At 45.8% G+C, this 7,759-nt stretch overlaps 1 pseudogene; it reads left to right on the top strand.

Moving 5' to 3' along the window:
* Positions 1 to 4,009: 4,009 nt before the first annotated feature.
* LOC123637458 lies at positions 4,010 to 7,380 on the top strand (annotated as a pseudogene).
* The last annotated feature ends 379 nt before the right edge of the window (positions 7,381 to 7,759 follow it).

Genomic DNA, 7,759 nt, shown 5'->3' with positions numbered 1-7,759 from the left:
CCCAAACAACTTGCACATATTTTATTAAATGTATACAGAAATATTTTACAGCTTTAGTTGTTATTATAAATGAGATCTTTTTCCTGTTATATTTTCTAACTGTGAATCACTAATACATTAAAATGGCACCAATTTTTGTGTATGGATCTTATATCCAATATATTTGCCGGATGCTACTGCTATTTGAATAGTTTATTTGAAGATTCTCTTAAATTTTCTATGTAGATTATCTATCATATTTCCTGCAAATAAAAACATTTTTGCTGTCTTGTTGTCAATGATTATTCTCCTTGTTTTGCTTATTTCATTGCCTTCAGTAGGGCTTCCAAGATCCTGATGAATGGAAGTATAACGGACATCCTTGTCTTGTTGATATTGATGGGCATGCTTCCAAAGTTTTACCATTAATTATAACAATTACTGTACATTTTTGATAGACATATTTTGTTACATTAGGAAAGTTCTCCATAATCCTTATTTTGAGCACTCAGCTCATGTAATTGAAACCTCTCATGTTCTCAAAATGAATTCATTGAAGGTTACAAATTTACCTCTAGATATTCTTTTAGTTGCCATTCACAGTTTTGATACATAATATTTTATTATCAGTCAATTTCAAATAAATTTCTATTATCCTTTCCACTTCAACCTCTGAGTTATTTAGGAGTGAATGTTTGAGTTTTCAAACACATGAGTTGGGACTGTCTCTTTATTATTGATTTCTTTCTTCCTTCCTTTTTTTTTTTTTTTTTTTTCACATAGCCCAAGTCATAGAAGCCTATGTTGATTTCTTTTTTTTTTTTTTGAAATAGAGTCTCACTCACTCTGTTGCCCGGGCTAGAGTGCCGTGGCATCAGCCTAGCTCAGAGCAACCTCAAACTCCGCTCAAGCAATCCTCCTGCCTTAGCCTCCCAAGTAGCTGGGACTATAGGTGTGTGCTACCATGCCCAGCTACTTTTTTTTTTTTTTTCTATTTTAGTTGCCTGGCAAATTTCTTTCTATTTTTAGCAGAGATGGGGTCTCACTCTTGCTGAGTCTGGTCTCAAACTCCTGACCTTGCAAGCAATCCTCCCACCTCGGCCTCCCTGAGTGCTAGGATTATAGGTGTGAGCCACCGCACCTGGCCTATTGATTTCTAATTGAATTGAGTTATGCTTAGAGAATATGATCTGTGTGATTTTGATGAATTCTAGATATTTGTTAAGTTCTTTTTTGTAACCTAGAGTGTGGTCAAATATTTTTTAAGAGACAGGGCCTTGCTCTGTCACCCTGGCTAGAGTGCAGTGGCATCATGATAGCTCACTGCAACCTCAAACTCCTGGGCTCAAGTGATCTTCCTGCCTCAGCCTCCTGAGTAGCTGGGATTACAGGTGCCAACATACTCGGCTTATTTTTCTATTATTTTTTTGTAGAGACGGGGTCTCACTCTTCCTCAGGTTAGTCTCCAACTCCTGGCCTCAGTTGATCCTCCCCCCTCGGCCTCCCAAATTACAGGGGTAAGCCACCCTGGCAGTGGGGCAAGTGAGGCCCAAGGAGCAATATCTGAGGAGGTGCTCACTTTCAGGTGCCAGCCTGTCCCTGCAGGGCCCTGAGAGTGAGTGTTTCCTTAACACATGCTGGCCTCCCCAGTCCTCCCTGCTTCCTCCCCAACGTGAGGCCTGAGGCCATCTGTAAATGGTCACATCCTGCTTGCCTGTTGTTCTACTGCTAGAGTTAAGAGGAAAGTAAACTTTCCCCATCAAAATTGAGTAAACAAAATATAGACCGAAAGAGCCCTGGGTTTCACCTGCTTGGCTCACCTAGTATATTCCCCACTGTCTAAGCCAGACTGCCAAGGGCAGGTGTTCCCAAAGTAGGAACTCTAGTCAGAGGAGCAACAGGAACAAGAGTCAGAAAAATAATTCTGGTTTTGGTGGTCTGAGACCTGATGTGGGCTGAGAAATTCAGAGGACCCTGCAAAAGTGAGGGCACAGAGAGGGGAGGGCAGATCAGCCCTCTCTGAGGGGGGAACAGCTGTGCTCAGCAACAAATTCGATACAGGAGGGGGCAGGCCTAGAAAAATTACTGGATGGTTCTATCCAGACTTCCTGGTCAGTAATGAGGCCATAAACAAGGAGAGAGGACAGAAGAAAGGCAAGCAGAGTTTGAAGTCAGGACATCTGGAATAACAAGGCAGGGGCTGGGAGCCTGCTGCTGCAGACACACACACACACAGTGAACTAAAATAAAATTTTAAGGCTCACCCCCCAACTGGCTGACTCAGTGGACCCCCTCATGGCCAAAGGAATATCCTAAAACTAAATTGCCTGTCAGGAGGAAGGAGGTCAGACATGCCTTTTCATGCCACCCTCCCTCCTTGGGCACATCCTTTGTAACGCATTAACAGGCCTAAGGGTATGCAAGACAAACCTGCTGGTCCTCAATTTACACAACAAATCTATGTCCGGTGGCTTATCTCTGATAAACAGCAACTAAGTTAAAACATTCCAAGCCTTTAGGCAAAGCTTCATGTCTTCAAGCAATTACAAGCCAAAGAATCTTTAAACCCGTCTATAAACTGTAAGCCCCCGCTTTGAGATGGCCCACATTTTTGGGCCAAACCAATGTATGATTCCCACGTATTGATTTATGACTTTACCTGTAACCCCTGTCTCCCTGAAATGTATAAAACCAAACTGTAACCCAGCCACACCGAGTCCACTTGCTCAAGGCCTCTTGGGCGTGGCTCCGGGTCATGATCCTCAAATTTGGCTCAGAATAGATCTCTTTAAAATTATTTTACAGAGTTTGGCTTTTTTGCCGTTGACATAACACACACACACACACACACACACACACACACACACACACACACACACACACACACACACACACCGCCCTGCACGCCGTTCTCCCCAGGGGCAGGCGGCCCATTGGCTTCCCAAGTCTGTCTCTGTCGGAGCCCAGCATAAAGTGTCCCCCAGCCGGGCAGCCAGGTTTGCTTATTGTTAGCAGGCTGAAAAGGAGGCTGTTATTTCACAGCAGAGATAAGAGTTAATCACAGATTAGGACTGCCCAGAAAATATCGATGACTTCATCCACCTGAGTACTCGCCTGGGGGGAAGTGTTCGCCCTGCAGAGTGGCCAGACCAGTCCAGCCAGTTCTCTGCTCTTCAAAATGCAGGCTCAGACTTACACAAAAGCCCAGACCATGAATAGACAGCATTCACGGGCTCTGTGAGTCACTCTGCTGACCTACTGCGTGCCGCCTTCTAGACATTTGATTGGAGAAGGTCTCTGTTTACCTCCCGCCGGCCTTGTCACCCGACCCTCTCCCCGCCCTCCCTCTCTCATTACAACTTTTATCTGGAGGCACCATCACCCGGGGAGACTCCCAAACTGCAAAGCAGACAGCAAGGAGCAGAGACAGTAGTTACAACATAAAAGTGCCTGTATTCGGAGGCGCGGTGATTTCTCAGTTCTGACCATCCAGATTTAGAACTAGGGAACTTGTCCCTTCGGGTAACATGGAAATGGGATAGAATTCAAGCTGTGTTTGAAATAAAAATCTAATGAGTATCGTTGTTGGCTCTAAAGTGTTAGGCAAATACTGCAGTGGCACGCGGGCAACCAACAGAGCAGGGAGCAGCAGGCTGTCACAGGTAGTGTGGGGCACAGCCCTGGAGCCCCCAGACCTCCCAGGCAGGGGCACCAGCCCTGCCCTCCTGAACTGAGGCTCCCCCTTCACACATTAATGTTGTGAGCTCTGCCAGGTAAAATGCACACAACAGACACCCCTGAAGCATGTGACATTCCCCAGCCCCACTCCAGCTTTGGCTGTAACAGGACGGAGTGGCCTTTTTGCCAAGAGAAGTGGCCCCAAAATGAATATTGGTGGGCTTGAGAAACTAAGCTTTCATAGGAAGGCCAGAGGACAATGAAGGCCAGGGAAAGGAGGGTGGTATATATGCTCCTAAAATATGATGAAGCTTTTTGTAGAGGAGTAATTGTGCCATTTTTATTCCCGAAGATGGAAGACAAAATCATCATGAATTACAATGAAAGGGGCTCCTGCTCAGTGGCATCCAGTGCCCACTGGGGAAGGTCCAAGCCCTCACTACTGCCCCACTCAGGGCCTGCATCCACCAACCGCTCCAAGTATAATCCTCTCCCATCCCCCCGCCCCCTGGGGGGCTAGCCCTCTCCCCCTGCTCAGGACACACTTGCTTTAGCCTTTCTGCTCCTCTATAGTTCTGCTTCTGTCAGACCCCAGTGTGTCCCAGCTCCTCCCAGCTTTCCAGGGGCTTCGACTCTCTTGGGACTTTTCTCCTTGAACCTCCCCTCCCAGCCTACTCTGGCCCCCACACACTCATCCTTTGAACACCCCATTTGGCACACACAGTGTAAGTAGCACACATTGTGTTTCTGAGGAGGCCCTGTGGGGTAGAGAATGGGTTGGAGGGGACCAGGGGCAGGATCCAGAAACTTCTGGTAGATGTGGAGGACGATGGGTTGATTATGGTGTCAGTGCTACTACCAGGAGAGAAAGCTCTGGATTATTGGGAACCAAAGAGATGGTGCTACAGGTGCCAAGGAGAGAGAGCCAGCTCAGAGAACTCTGGGGAGGGGCAGGATTTGAATTCAGAGGCTAGAGGGACCTCAGGAGAAGACAGGGACACTAAACTGATGCTCTGTACCTCAGGGAGCTGAGAGGTGCAAGTGCAGACAAGAGGATCAATCACGTCTCTGCTCTGTTCCTAATCCATCCCAGCTCCCGATGCTCCAGAGAACAGGTAAGGCACCTGTCCGAAGGTACTGGGCATTATTGACAAGATGGTGCCCCCAGAAGGCCAATAAATGAGAAGAAAGAAGGAGAGCTACACATTTCTACATTTTAGAGATTTGGGGAGGCCTAAGTTGGATTTTGAATGTGATTCTTATTTTTATTTTTTCCAGGTGGTAAATGCGCTTACTCCTAGTACCTGCTGAAACCAATGACAAAGGTGGCTGCCCTACTGGAAGGACATTGCCACTTAATAGCACATGCTGTACCTTACTTGTACATCTCTGCTTCCAAGATTTGGGGATTTCTAGGACTGCTTTCTCCTGGTTTCCTGTGTCACGTGGGCTCCTTTATAAGAGATCTGCATATCATGCTGTATTATCAGAGAGGCGGTGGTGGAGCATGTCGGGAGGCAGACAGGACTGAGAGGGGAGCCCAGGTACCCTTACCCTGTGCCAGTCCCCTTACACCAGAGCCTGCTCCCCAGGCGTGATTTAACCCATAATAAAAGCAGAATGTTTAACATGTTCTACAGAGTTTTTAAAAAGAATAATAACACTTGTCACAAGTGTGGGGTGGAGGCACACCTTCTGAGAAGGGGAGCAAATTCCATATCTGTTCATTTCAAAAGAGAAAAAAGAGCGACAGTCCCTGCTCAGCCTCTACATCTGGCTCTGCCTGCAGCAACTCGGCCTGACTGAGCCCAGAGGGTGAAGTTTCGTGTGCCCACTATGTATGTGCAATAGCTACTTTGATTTTCAATAAGGCACAGCAAGCTGTTCCAGAAGGCATGTCCAATCTAAACGAAATAACACCTGTGAAACTTCCGAGCACCGTCCCAGCACATAGCAGGAACTCAGCAAATGTTTGCTTCCCTTCCCCAGAAGCCCTGAAGCCTTTGAAGGAGGCTAACCTGATTGGGAAGGGATCAAGCTTTTTGTGGGTGTAAATCTTGGACCACTGGCCTGCATGGTGTGGCCCCTCACAGTGGCTGCAGGCTGCTGGGGAAGCTCAGAACGCCCGCCAGGAAGGCCCCAGCCATGTCATCATTCCAGGGTCCTTCACACCCCCTGGCAGGGACCTGCCCCTTGGCCATCCCCTAAGGTCAGGGCCAGGGACCATGATTGTTTCCTGGAAGCCAGGGCAGCCCCTGGTGCTTGGAAGGTGTACACAACTCTTCATTACAGAATAAATACATGGGTGAATTACGAAAAAGAACAAAACCAAAGATAGAGAAAGAAGGTGAGATGAAGATTGTGGCTGAGGCTATAGTTTCACTATGAAAATGGATCACTCGGCTCCTTCTAGCCTCTTTCTAAAAAAATTTCAACATTGCTAATTCAAATGTGCCTTAGAAATTGTGCAATAGAAGAAGAAAGACAATTATTTTCAGATCTTTTAAAATTTACATATATATTAGGTTGGTGCAAAAGTAATTGTGGTTTTAGCATTGTTGAAATTTGCCATTTGATATTAGAATACATTCTTAAATAAATGTGGTTATGTTATACATCATTTTAATGTGCATTTCTCACTTTATTTTTTTTGCTAATGACATTACTTGCTGTTTATTTTATATTTATGTTAGATTATGAAAATGATGTTAGACAAAAGCAAATTCAAGGGATTTTCTCATTCGAGTTCAAAATGAGTCATAAAGCAGCGCAGACATTGCCACATCAACAACGCATTCCGCTCAGGAACTGCTAATGAATGTACAGTGCAGTGGTGGTTCAAGAAGTTTTGCAAAGGAGACAAGAGACTTGAAGGTGAGGAGTGCAGTGGCCGGCCATTGGAAGTTGACAAGGACCAACTGAGAGCCATCAGCGAAGCTGATCCTCTTACAACTACATGAGAAGTTGCCAAAGATCTTAAAGTCAACATTCTATGGTTGTTGGGCATTTGAAGCAAATTGGAAAGGTGAAAAAGCTCAACAGTTGGGTGCTTCATGAGCTCACCGAAAATCAAAAACATCATCGTTTTGAAGTGTCGTCTTCTCTTATTTACACAACAACGACAAACCATTTCTTGATCAGATTGTGATGTGTGACGAAAAGTGGATTTTCTGTGACAACTGGCCCTGACCAGTTCAGTGCTTGGACCTACAGGAAGCTCCAAATCACTTCCCAAAGCCAACCTTACACCAAAAAAAGGTCATGGTCACTGTTTTGTGGTCTGCTGCCGGTCTGATCCACTATAGTTTTCTGAATCCTGGTGAAACCATTACATCTGAGAAGTCTGCTCAGTAAATCTATGATATGCACTGAAAACTGCAATGCCTGCAGCTGGCATTGGTCAACAGAAAGGGCCCAGTTCTTCTCCACAATAATGCCTGACCACACGTTGCACAACCAATGCTCCAGAAGTTGAACAAATTGGGCTATGAAGTTTTGCCTCGTCCGCCATATTCACGTGACCTCTCGCCAACTGACTACCATTTCTTCAAGCATCTCAACAACTTTTTGCAGGGAAAATGCTTCCACAACCAGCAGGATGCAGAAAATGCTTTCCAGGAGTTTGTGGAATCTTGAAGCATGGATTTTTATGCTACAGAAATAAACAAACTTATTTCTCATTGGCAAAAATGTGTTGATTGTAATGGTTCCTATTTTGATTAATAAAGACATGTTTGAACCTAGTTATAATGATTTAAAATTCATGGTCCAAAACTGAAATTACTTTTACACCAACCTAATATAAATGAAGCATAGATTGCAGAATAGTGTTCAGAAGGGTCTTAAATTTGGACTCCATCCTTCCCAGGCACTGGGAGGCCCTGCATGTGACCTTGACTCAAGTGTAGAGTCCCCTCCACCACTCATCTGCTTTCGTCACACTGCACTGAGTACCCAGCCCTTGGGGCACAGCCGAACCCAGACCCGGCCCCACAGAGCTGCTGGGCTGCCACTTTCTGAGAGCCCCTGCCACCAGCCTCCTGCCTTGTCCCCTGGCCCTCTGTCCCCTGGCCCTCTTTCGCCTGCAGCTCTTCTCTCTTCT

This window comes from Lemur catta, chromosome 4, assembly GCF_020740605.2.
Source record: "Lemur catta isolate mLemCat1 chromosome 4, mLemCat1.pri, whole genome shotgun sequence".
NCBI lineage: Eukaryota > Metazoa > Chordata > Mammalia > Primates > Lemuridae > Lemur > Lemur catta.
The sequence above is the reverse complement of the archived record's forward strand: the minus strand, read 5'-3'. Positions and strand labels throughout refer to the sequence as shown.